Raw genomic sequence first — 13,502 nt, forward strand, 5'->3', positions numbered from 1 at the left:
AACTCTGCACATCTCCCTTGTTCTTAAAGATGGGCACCAGCACACTTCTCCTCCATTCCTCGGACATCTTCTCACTATCTAAGATCCTGTTGAACAACCCAGTCAGAAACTCTACTGCTACCTCTCTCAGACACTTCCATACCTCCACAGGTATATCATCAGGACCAAGTGCCTTTCCACTCTTCATCCTCTTCAATGCCCTCCTCACTTCATCCTTACTAATCTTTGCTACTTCCTGGTCCACAACAGTCACCTCTTCTACTCTTCGTTCTCTCTCATTTTCCTCATTCATCAACTCTTCAAAGTACTCTTTCCATCTTCCCATCACACTACTGGCACCTGTCAACACACTTCCATCCTTATCCTTTATCACCCTAACCTGCTGCACGTCCTTCCCATCTCTGTCTCTCTGCCTTGCCAACCTGTACAGATCAGTCTCTCCCTCCTTACTGTCCAACCTACACACGAGGACAAAATTGTTGGTACCCCTCAGTTAAAGAAGGAAAAACCCACAATTCTCACTGAAATCACTTGAAACTCACAAAAGTAACAATAAATAAAAATTTATTGAAAATTAAATAATCAAAAACAGCCATTACTTTTGAATTGTTGATTAACATAATTATTTAAAAAAACAAACTAATGAAACAGGCCTGGACAAAAATGATGGTACCTCTATAAAAGATTGAAAACTATTTGACCAGAGTGACATGATTAACTCAGGTGTGTCATTTAATTGACATCACAGGTGTTTCCAAACTCATAATCAGTCAGTCTGCCTATTTAAAGGGAGACAAGTAGTCACCCTGCTGTTTGGTGAAAAGGTGTGTACCACACTGAACATGGACAACAGAAAGCGAAGGAGAGAATTGTCCCAGGACATCCGAAAAAAACTTATAGACAAACATCTTAAAGGTAAATGTAACCCTGGGTTAAACACACTTTTAGTTAAGAATTTAAAATTCCCACCCCTTTTTCAAGTCCCTGAATGCATCACATTCACCTGAGTGATCACCTGGCTTCTCCAGCCAATCCCATGTTTTGGAGGGAATATATATGCTGCCTCACTTCCTCTCCAGTCAGTTGTGTGGGGAGAGGAGCTGAGGAAGCAGCTGTACAGGTCAGTTCCCAAACAAACACAGTCAAAAAGAAACATTTTGGTTTAAACTAATACATAAAATGCCAAATTACAGAGCTTTACTCTGGGATGTGAGGATTGGTGGGACCCAATGCCATTTTGTGCAAATCTGATCATTGGAATTGGTGAGTGTGAATTGTTTGATGTCTTGTTTTGTGTGAACAATGAGTTAGCTCTGCTGGGCCATGCGGTAGCATTAGCAGCTAATGCTAACATGCTAACCCAGGTGTCCTAGGCCTTAGGCCAAGACCTATTATAGATTTCTATGTGTTTAGCCTATTGTTCTTAAATGCTAACATTAGTTTAGCATTTAGCATTTTTCAGACTTTTGGTTTTTGAGTCTGTTTTATTGGAATGAATTTATTTGAATGAATTGAATAAATACACCATGGTATTAGTGATTTTAAAAGGTTTGGATAGTGTACACTAAGTTATGGAACTTGAACTCTGGTTTTATGAGTTTTCATTTTGGCCTTGTTTTACAGGCCAGGTACCTTTACCCTTTATGGGTTAATTCGATGGCGAGCTAGTGATCCACGGCCAGGAGCCAGAAGAACCCTCAGTCCGTCTCTGTAACACCTGTCGGGTAGGAGGCTGGTGCAGCCTGCTCTCTCCCTCCCCTTACTCACCTTCCATTTGCCCCGCTCCACTACTCACCTTCCTTTGGACAATTGCGCTTTTTCCATAATCCCCGAAACCTAATAACAATTACTGAACATTTTGCGGTGCCTAAATGGACTGTCGTGTGTAACTGGAAAAACTACAACAAAAGGACTTTGGGTTTTGGTTTGTTCATTTTAAGTTGAACATTTGGAATTAGTGCGTGTATTTTTAATGTAAATATTCACTGTACAATTGGGTTATTCTTTTTGTTTCTGTTATCAACTATTCACCTTAATATATGGTACCATCACTTTAAAACTTACTTTGTGTCTTGTATTTACTGTTTTCCGCTCTCCAGTAGCCGTTCTTAGATCTTCTGAACACTAGTCCAATTCTTGTGTTAATGTATTATTTAGTTACCCTATACGACCAGGTGTTGATATAATACTTGCTACATTTTGGCGAGCTAGCCAGGAGAGTGGAAGGCACAGTAATAATTGAGTAATTTAATAATTTCAACTTGTTTATTCACACTCACCAGTCCTTGAGTATAAACATGGAGTTCTTTGAATCTCTTGGAGTGAAAATTCCAAATGCTGTTTTGATCAATGGGGCCACAGATTCTGATTTGCGAGAAGATATTATCAGATACTTTGAATCAATAGGTGGAATAAATCAGAATTTCACAGTTAATGATATAAGTTCTGAATTTGTAGGCCGATATGTTGTTGAATTTAAGTCTGGTTCTGCTATTGGGCTTTTACCAACTTTGCCATATACTTACACTTCAGATGAAGGTAACAAATTTTATATTGAAAGTTTGTCTGAGGTTTATGCTTCAAAAGGTTGTGCTTCAAAAACTGAAAATTTGATGATGGATGTGAAGACTATGGCTAAATTGTCTGGAAAGGAATATGGAGAAATACTTCAAGAAATGATGTCACAAATTAACAAATCCATTGTCGAGCTGAATCGTCCTGCCGCAGATGTCAATGCTGAAGAAGAGCAGTTAACCCCTCCTGTTTCAGTAAAGCAATCAGATTCTCCTGTTACCAACTTCCCGTCTGCCTCTAGGTCCAGTTTTGTTCCTCCAGATGATAGTAACCAGAGGGGAGAAAGGCGATCCACTCTAAACATGGCTGCCAGTGATCTCACCCCTCCTGAGGTGCAGCGTTATGTTGTGGAACATGTTGTGAGGAGTGGAGATGGTGCACATTCATCCCATCGATTCCGGACATTCTCTGGGAAGGTGCCAAGGCCAGCGCATGAGACAGACTATGATACCTGGAGGTCTGGAGTTGAATTAGTCCTGAGAGATCCAGCCATTTCGGATCTGCAACGTACCAGACTGATCAGGGATAGTCTGTTGCCTCCTGCTGCTGATATTGTTAAACATCTCAGTCCAGACACTTTGCCAGGGGTGTACTTACAACAGCTCGAATCTGCATATGGAACTGTGCAAGATGGAGATGAACTGTACGCAAAATTTCTCGATACTTACCAGGATGTGGGTGAAAAACCATCTACTTACCTACAGTGTCTTCAGGTGGCGTTGCAGCATGCGGTGAGGAGAGGAGGAGTTCCTGCAAGAGATGTTGATAAGCGTCTGTTAACCCAATTCTGCAGAGGTTGTTGGGACAATAATCTTATTGTGGAACTACAGCTAAAGCAGCGGAAAAATGACCCACCTCCATTTGCAGAACTTTTACTACTCCTTCGCACAGAGGAAGATCAAGATGCAACAAAGACGATGAGAATGAAGCAGCATCTGGGCGTGACAAAACATAAAATCTCAAATCAAGCACAACTTGTACGGGCTGAAGAGGAACCCAATTTGTGTTCTACAATCTCTTTATTCACTAAGCAGCTTACTGAACAAATGTCTGCCATTCAGAAGCAACTTGCAATTCTCACGGCAAGTCAGACCAGAACTGCTCCAGATACCACCATAAAGACATTTGATAAATCAAAGCCTGGCAATCCAAAGTCATCTTCTCCAAAGCCAGGGTTTTGTTTCCGCTGCGGGGAAGATGGCCACATTAAGCCACAATGTGACAATGTTCCAAATTCATCCCTTGTGAATGTCAAAAGGAGACAGTTCAACAGCAAATAACAACAAAAGTGGCAGAAACCAAGCAAGTCTGGGCATTTAAACTAATTTCAGCTCCTGCTGAGGGACTATCAGGAGCTGTGCAGGACCAACCCTGTCCCGTAACAAAGAAAGCAAAGAAAACTGTCCAGTGTGTTGAAATGCAGTCAAACATGAAAGCAAAGAGAAGATTGCCAAAAGGATTGGTCGGTTCCCGATGTACTGCGGACATTACTGTTGCTGGTCAAACTTGCTTGTGTCTCCTCGATACTGGTTCGCAAGTAACCACCATTCCCGTGTCATTCTACAATGAACATTTGTTTGATCAGCCTATTTATTCACTTAATGAGCTACTCCATATCGAAGGTGCAGCGGGTCAGAATGTTCCATACCTTGGATATGTTGAGACAACCATAACATTTCCAGAAGATTTTCTTGGAACAAATTTTGACATTCAGACACTCGCACTTGTGGTTCCAGATATTAGACCCGGTTTCCCGAATTCAGTGTTAATTGGCATGAACACTCTTGAAGTCCTTTACGACCAGTTTTGCAGCAGTGATTCTCACGCCTTCCAGCCAAGTTCACAAGGCTACAAAGTTGTTTTACAAACTCTGCAGCTAAAGCACCAAAGCAATGTTGAAGATCACATTGGACTTGTCATTCTGGGTAGCAAGGCTCCTGTGTTCATTCCAGCTGGTCGCACAATGGTACTCGAAGGCTTAGCAAAGGTGTCAACTCCTACAACCAGTCAGTCCGCAATCGTTCAGCACCCGGATTCAGGCCTGCCGGGTGGCTTGTGCGTTAGCAGCTGCTTGGTTTCCTTGTCTTCTCACTTACCACACAAAGTTCCGGTTGTGGTGACCAATGAGTCTGAGCAAGATGTCTGCATTCCTCCATCTTCCGTGATTGCAGATCTTGACACTTATGAATGTACCATCTCTGACCACCATGTAGTCAATAAACCATTACAGAGTCAATCGACTCTATTGACTTTCAACTTTGGTGACAGTCCAGTCTCCGCTGAGTGGCGAGAACGTATCACTGCTAAATTGAATGCCATGCCGGAGGTGTTTGCACATCATAATCTCGACTTCGGGTGTACCAGCCATGTTAAACACCACATTAACCTCCATGATAATACCCCTTTCAAGCATCGTGCACGCCCTATTCACCCAAATGACATTGAAGCAGTACGGAAACATCTACAAGAGCTTCTTAATGCTGGTGTGATAAGGGAATCTGAATCTTCATTTTCATCTCCTATTGTAGTTGTGAAAAAGAAGAATGGAGAAATTCGGTTGTGTATTGATTACCGGAAATTGAATTTACAAACTATTAAAGATGCCTATCCCTTACCAAATTTGGAAGAGTCTTTTTCCGCGCTGAATGGCGCTAAATGGTTCTCAGTCCTTGACCTCAAGTCAGGCTATTACCAGATTGAAATGTGTGAAGAAGATAAGGCTAAAACCGCCTTTGTCACTCCCCTGGGGTTTTGGGAATTCAATCGAATGCCCCAGGGTGTTACCAACGCGCCTTCAACATTTCAACGCCTGATGGAAAAGTGCATGGGAAGTATGCATTTGAAGGAGGTTCTGGTATTTATTGACGATCTAATAATCTTTGCTGACACCCTTGAGGAGCATGAACGCCGCTTACTGCGAGTGCTTGACAGGCTCAAAGAGTACGGACTCAAACTCTCACCAGATAAGTGCAAGTTTCTACAGACATCAGTACGGTACTTGGGTCATGTGGTTTCCGAAAAAGGTGTTGAGACGGATCCTGCCAAGGTTGCCGCCCTGAAATCCTGGCCAATTCCATACAATCTCAAAACCTTGCGCTCATTCTTGGGCTTCGCAGGATATTACCGGCGCTTCATAAAAGGTTATGCTGCCATTGTGAAGCCACTCAACAACCTGACCCGAGGTTACCCACCTGTTCGGAAGTCTACTAAGAACAACGCCTTTAAACCACTCTTCGATCCGAAACAGTCTTTCGGCGCTCGATGGAGTCCTCAATGCCAGCAGGCCTTTACCACTCTCATCGATAAACTCACCACTGCTCCTGTATTGGGATTCGCTAATCCGTCGTTGCCATACATTCTTCATACAGACGCTAGCACGACTGGTCTTGGAGCAGCCCTTTACCAGGAACAGGAAGGAGCCCTGAGAGTGATTGCCTTCGCCAGCAGAGGGTTGTCACAAAGCGAAAGTCGCTATCCAGCACACAAGCTGGAATTTCTGGCCCTTAAATGGAGCGTAACAGAAAAGTTTCAGGATTACCTATATGGAGCAAACTTTACGGTAGTTACTGATAGTAATCCTCTTACTTACCTCTTAACATCCGCAAAGCTTGATGCCACTAGTCATCGTTGGCTGGCTGCTCTATCGACGTTTTCATTTAAGATCCAGTACAGAGCTGGGAAGCAGAATTTGGATGCGGATGCGCTTTCCCGCAGGCCTCACAGCAGTCTCAGTCCAGAGACGGTACAAAAGGATGACGAGCTCCTTCACCAGTTTACTAAGCAACATCTTCCAGATAGTGATGAGAACATCTCACCTGAAGTTGTGGAAGCAGTGTGCCAGAGCAGTCTTTTCTGAACTCAGGCTGACACGTCACTGGTCGAATCTCTTTCTATCATGGCTGAATCAGTTTCTGATGCTTTTTCGGAAGATTTTCAAGGCCTTCCAGTTGCCCCTGCACTATCTCACCCTGAACTCCGAGATAAGCAAAGGGCTGATCCAAGCATTCGGGAGGTAATCCATCAATTGGAAACTGGTGAGAACATTCCTCCAACAGCTAGAGAAGAGTTGCCTGAGCTTTCATTTCTCCTGAGAGAACTGAGTAAGTTAGAAATTCTCGATGGCATCTTATATCGCAAACGGCAAGACAATGAGCAGCCATCTTACCAACTTGTTCTGCCTGAAGAACTCCGTTCAACTGTTCTCCAGAGCCTGCATGACCATATGGGCCACATGGGGATAGAGCGTACTCTCGATCTGGCTCGAACCCGGTTTTACTGGCCCAAAATGGCCGCTGATGTTGAGCGTAAAGTCAAGACCTGTGGACGTTGTGTGCGTCGGAAGGCATTACCAGAAAAAGCAGCCCCTCTTGTCAGCATTCGAACATCCCGCCCATTGGAACTTCTTTGCATGGATTTCCTCAGTATAGAACCGGACACAAGTAACACCAAAGATGTTCTGGTACTTACCGATCATTTTACAAAGTTCGCTGTGGCAATTCCAACAGCCAATCAGAAGGCGAAGACTGTGGCCAAATGCCTCATGGACAATTTCATCATCTACTACGGTATTCCGGAAAGGTTACATACCGATCAAGGCCCAGACTTTGAGTCTAAGTTGATTCATGAACTTTGTACTGTTGTTGGAATTCAGAAGTGTCGAATAACACCTTACCATCCTCGAGGCAATCCTGTTGAGAGATTTAACAGGACTTTGTTAAACATGCTGGGGACTCTGGAGACTAAACAAAAATCCAAGTGGCGTGAGTTTGTCAAACCGTTGGTGCATGCCTATAACTGCACGAGAAATGAAGTTACCGGATTCACTCCCTATGAGTTAATGTTCGGGAGGTCCCCTCGCCTTCCTGTGGATCTGGCCTTCGGATTACCTGTGCACAAAAAGAAGTACCAACCACACACTCAGTATGTACAAGACCTTAAGTCAAGACTTGAAGAAAGCTACAAAATTGCCTCCAAAAACGTTGCAAAAAGCAACGACCGAAATAAGGTTCGATTCGATAAAAATGTCAGACCGTCTCAGCTTGAAGTTGGTGACAGAGTGCTCGTTCGCAATGTCCGGATAAGAGGGAAGCACAAACTCAGTGACAAATGGGAACCAGATGTCTACATCGTTGAGAAAAGAGCTGGAGACTTACCTGTGTATACTGTAAAACCTGAAGGGAAAGATGGTGCAACACGTACTTTACATCGTGATTTGTTGTTGCCATGTGGTTTTCTCCCGGAAGCAGATCTGGATGCAAGTCCTGACTTACTTCCTGTTGTAGAACCCAGAATAACTCGTCAGAAAACTCGAGCCCTGCTCCACTCTAAAGAGTCTGAGGAGGACGCAGAGCAACTGGAGGAAACATCTGTCTATCTGATTCCGAGTCCAGTGCAGTTTTCAGTGGAGAAATTCCAAGCTCCAGAGAATGTAACCTTCCCGGTTTCTGAAGCTATTCCGGAAATAAACTCACCTGAATCCTTACCTGACCCTGAAGGAGATTTACCTAAAACCTTACCTTTTACTGAAAATGTCTTACCTGCAGTTGATTTTGATCCTGTAGAGGAAACCTTACCTGAAATGCTATCTGTTGACTTACCTAGTTCTGAAGGTCCAAATGTTGCCAATGCACCTGTGGAAGAAGAACCTGAAGAAGTTAACAATCTTGAATCTAATTTGGCAAACCCGACAAATCTTGAAAGCATAAACGACTTACCTGATAATGATAAAGAAAGCATAAATGACCAACCGATTGAGCCCAGTCTTAGACGCTCAAATCGTTCTAGACAACCACCTAAGAGACTAAACTATGTTTCATTTGGAAATCCCTTGATTTCAGTCATCCAGACTTTGTTACACAGTTTGTCCGACGCTTTGGGCACATAAATTAATTAGCTCAACCGTAGTATGCAACGGGACGTGCATAGATTAAAGGGGGGAGGGTGTAACCCTGGGTTAAACACACTTTTAGTTAAGAATTTAAAATTCCCACCCCTTTTTCAAGTCCCTGAATGCATCACATTCACCTGAGTGATCACCTGGCTTCTCCAGCCAATCCCATGTTTTGGAGGGAATATATATGCTGCCTCACTTCCTCTCCAGTCAGTTGTGTGGGGAGAGGAGCTGAGGAAGCAGCTGTACAGGTCAGTTCCCAAACAAACACAGTCAAAAAGAAACATTTTGGTTTAAACTAATACATAAAATGCCAAATTACAGAGCTTTACTCTGGGATGTGAGGATTGGTGGGACCCAATGCCATTTTGTGCAAATCTGATCATTGGAATTGGTGAGTGTGAATTGTTTGATGTCTTGTTTTGTGTGAACAATGAGTTAGCTCTGCTGGGCCATGCGGTAGCATTAGCAGCTAATGCTAACATGCTAACCCAGGTGTCCTAGGCCTTAGGCCAAGACCTATTATAGATTTCTATGTGTTTAGCCTATTGTTCTTAAATGCTAACATTAGTTTAGCATTTAGCATTTTTCAGACTTTTGGTTTTTGAGTCTGTTTTATTGGAATGAATTTATTTGAATGAATTGAATAAATACACCATGGTATTAGTGATTTTAAAAGGTTTGGATAGTGTACACTAAGTTATGGAACTTGAACTCTGGTTTTATGAGTTTTCATTTTGGCCTTGTTTTACAGGCCAGGTACCTTTACCCTTTATGGGTTAATTCGATGGCGAGCTAGTGATCCACGGCCAGGAGCCAGAAGAACCCTCAGTCCGTCTCTGTAACACCTGTCGGGTAGGAGGCTGGTGCAGCCTGCTCTCTCCCTCCCCTTACTCACCTTCCATTTGCCCCGCTCCACTACTCACCTTCCTTTGGACAATTGCGCTTTTTCCATAATCCCCGAAACCTAATAACAATTACTGAACATTTTGCGGTGCCTAAATGGACTGTCGTGTGTAACTGGAAAAACTACAACAAAAGGACTTTGGGTTTTGGTTTGTTCATTTTAAGTTGAACATTTGGAATTAGTGCGTGTATTTTTAATGTAAATATTCACTGTACAATTGGGTTATTCTTTTTGTTTCTGTTATCAACTATTCACCTTAATATATGGTACCATCACTTTAAAACTTACTTTGTGTCTTGTATTTACTGTTTTCCGCTCTCCAGTAGCCGTTCTTAGATCTTCTGAACACTAGTCCAATTCTTGTGTTAATGTATTATTTAGTTACCCTATACGACCAGGTGTTGATATAATACTTGCTACATAAAGGCTATAAGACCATCTCTAAACAGCTTGAAGTTCCTGTGACAACAGTGGCTCATATTATTCAGAAGTTCAAGACCCACGGGACAGTAGCCAACCTCCCTGGACGTGGCCGCAAGAGGAAAATTGATGACAAATTGAAGAGACGGATCGTTGGAATTGTATCCAAAGAGCCCAGAGCAACCTCCAAAGAAATTAAAGGTGAACTCCAAGGCCAAGGTACATCAGTGTCAGATCGCACCATTCGTCGTTGTTTGAGCCAAAATGGACTTCATGGGAGACGACCAAGGAGGACACCACTGCTGAAAAAAACTCATAAAAAAGCCAGACTGGAATTTGCAAAAATGCATGTTGACAAGCCACAAAGCTTCTGGGAGAATGTCCTTTGGACAGATGAGACCAAACTGGAGCTTTTTGGTAAGGCACATCAACTCTATGTTCATAGACTGAAAAACCAAGCATACGAAGAAAAGAACACTGTCCCTACGGTGAAACATGGAGGAGGCTCAGTAATGTTTTGGGGCTGCTTTGCTGCATCTGGCACAGGGTGTCTTGAAAGTGTGCAAGGTACGATGAAATCTGAAGACTATCAAGGCATTCTGGAGAGAAATGTGCTGCCTAGTGTCAGAAAGCTTGGTCTCAGTCGCAGGTCATGGGTCTTCCAACAGGACAACCATCCAAAACACACAGCCAAAAACACCCAAGAATGGCTGAGAGAAAAGCGTTGGACTATTCTAAAGTGGCCTTCTATGAGCCCAGATCTGAATCCCATTGAACATATGTGGAAGGAGCTGAAACATGCCATTTGGAGAAGACACCCATCAAACCTGAGACAACTGGAGCTGTTTGCTCATGAGGAGTGGGCCAAAATACCTGTTGACAGCTGCAGAACGCTCATTGACAAATACAGAAATCGTTTAATTGCAGTGATTGCCTCAAAAGGTTGTGCAACAAAATATTAAGTTATGGGTACCATCATTTTTGTCCAGCCCTATTTCATTAGTTTGTTTTTTTAAATAATGATGTTAATCAACAATTCAAAAGTAATGGCTGTTTTTGATTATTTAATTTTCAATAAATTTTTATTTATTGTTACTTTTGTGAGTTTCAAGTGATTTCAGTGAGAATTGTGGTTTTTTCCTTCTTTAACTGAGGGGTACCAACAATTTTGTCCACATGTGTAGCATACAAGTCATTGTAAGCCCCTTGTTTGGCCTTTGCCACCTCTACTTTCACCTTACGCTGCATCTCCCTGTACTCCTGTCTACTCTCTTCAGTCCTCTCAGTGTCCCACTTCTTCTTAGCTAACCTCTTTCTCTGGATCCACTCCTGCACCTCCTCATTCCACCACCAAGTCTCCTTATCTCCTTTCCTTCCAGATGACACACCAAGTACTCTCCGACCTGTCTCCCTGATCACATTTGCTGTAGTTGTCCAGTCATCTGGAAGCACCTCCTGACCATCCAAAGCCTGTCTCAACTCTTTCCTGAAAGTCATACAACACTCTTCCTTTTTCAGCTTCCACCATTTGGTCCTCTGCTCTGCCTTTGCCCTCTTCATCTTCTTCACCACCAGGGTCATCCTACACACCACCATCCTATGCTGTCTGGCTACACTCTCACCTACCACTACTTTGCAGTCACTGATCTCCTTCAGATTACACCGTCTACACAAGATGTAGTCTCCCTGTGTGCTCCTACCTCCACTCTTATAGGTCACCCTATGTTCCTGCCTCTTCTGGAAGAAAGTATTCACTACAGCCATTTCCATCCTTTTTGCAAAGTCAACCACCATCTGTCCTTCTGCATTCCTCTCCTGGATCCCAAACCTACCCATGACCTCCTCATCATGAACCCAGTTTATGGCAGAGTTTAGATGAAAGAGTTTATTTTTTTAAATTCGACTGAACCATGGTTCAAAAGCAATGTCTGATTTTCACTGGTTAATTTTCATAGATTTTTTTGTTTTTACTTTTGTCAGATTCAAATGATTTCTGTGACCATTTTGGGTTTTTCTTTCATTAACCGAGGGCTACCAATAATTTGTCCACGTGTGTAAGAGGACACTTTACATTTATGATTATTTCTGTGTAGAAATCTTTATTTACAGTTGAATCAATTATTTTTCAGCAAGGTTTTAGTTTTTTCTCCAAGTAGTTGAAGAAAGACCTTTTTTTGCAGTGATATAAAATTTAGCATATCAGAAACTGAAGACGTAGTGCTGTACTTTATGTCTGTCTCTTTTTGTCAGCCAAACATGCTTTGCCCTGGTTGAGCGGTACTTGAATGAAAAAATAGTACACAGGGGGTACGTCACTGAAAATAGGTTAAGAATCAATGTCGTACACTATGTCCAAAAAAATGCGATTTCTGTTAAAATGTCATAAAACATGCCATATGATGAAATAATGTAAAGTAGGCCGTGAAAAACACTGTAGAGCAGTTTTCTTTGAAAAAAAAATGGTCATGAATTCTGTCCAAAAAAACGCCATCATATAGTATGTCGTCCAAAACTGTACAAAAAATCATCGATTTTTGACGGAAACTGGACAAGAACGTCATTTTTGTCGGAAAATGGAGAACAACATCATAGTATAGTATGTCGAACAAAAATGCTATTTTTGTTAACGTGGTAAAAACATGCCATATGATGAAATAATGTAAAGTAGGCCATGAAAGACACTGTAGAGCAGGTTTGTTTGAAAAACAAATGGTCATGAATTCTGTCCAAAAAAAATGCCATAGTATAGTATGTCAAAAAAATGCGATTTTTTTCAATGTATTTTTTCAATATATACATACATACACACGTGGACAAAATTGTTGGTACCCCTCAGATAAAGAAGGAAAAACCCACAATTCTCACTGAAATCACTTGAAACTCACAAAAGTAACAATAAATAAAAATTTATTGAAAATTAAATAATCAAAAACAGCCATTACTTTTGAATTGTTGATTAACATAATTATTTAAAAAAACAAACTAATGAAACAGGCCTGGACAAAAATGATGGTACCTCTATAAAAGATTGAAAACTATTTGACCAGAGTGACATGATTAACTCAGGTGTGTCATTTAATTGACATCACAGGTGTTTCCAAACTCATAATCAGTCAGTCGCCTATTTAAAGGGAGACAAGTAGTCACCCTGCTGTTTGGTGAAAAGGTGTGTACCACACTGAACATGGACAACAGAAAGCGAAGGAGAGAATTGTCCCAGGACATCCGAAAAAAAATTATAGACAAACATCTTAAAGGTAAAGGCTATAAGACCATCTCTAAACAGCTTGAAGTTCCTGTGACAACAGTGGCTCATATTATTCAGAAGTTCAAGACCCACGGGACAGTAGCCAACCTCCCTGGACGTGGCCGCAAGAGGAAAATTGATGACAAATTGAAGAGACGGATCGTTGGAATTGTATCCAAAGAGCCCAGAGCAACCTCCAAAGAAATTAAAAGTGAACTCCAAGGCCAAGGTACATCAGTGTCAGATCGCACCATTCGTCGTTGTTTGAGCCAAAGTGGACTTCATGGGAGACGACCAAGGAGGACACCACTGCTGAAAAAAACTCCTAAAAAAGCCAGACTGGAATTTGCAAAAATGCATGTTGACAAGCCACAAAGCTTCTGGGAGAATGTCCTTTGGACAGATGAGACCAAACTGGAGCTTTTTGGTAAGGCACATCAACTCTATGTTCATAGACTCAAAAA

General features: G+C 42.1%; 1 long non-coding RNA gene across 1 annotated transcript; it reads left to right on the top strand.

Annotated features, from left to right (window-relative positions):
• Nucleotides 1–925: 925 nt before the first annotated feature.
• On the top strand, nt 926–2,063 carry LOC127531142 (uncharacterized). The gene is made up of 2 exons (XR_007938123.1): nt 926–1,263; nt 1,624–2,063. It is a non-coding gene; the product is annotated as an uncharacterized LOC127531142 (long non-coding RNA).
• Nucleotides 2,064–13,502: the final 11,439 nt, after the last annotated feature.

Source organism: Acanthochromis polyacanthus, chromosome 19 (assembly GCF_021347895.1).
Source record: "Acanthochromis polyacanthus isolate Apoly-LR-REF ecotype Palm Island chromosome 19, KAUST_Apoly_ChrSc, whole genome shotgun sequence".
NCBI classification, from domain to species: domain Eukaryota; kingdom Metazoa; phylum Chordata; class Actinopteri; family Pomacentridae; genus Acanthochromis; species Acanthochromis polyacanthus.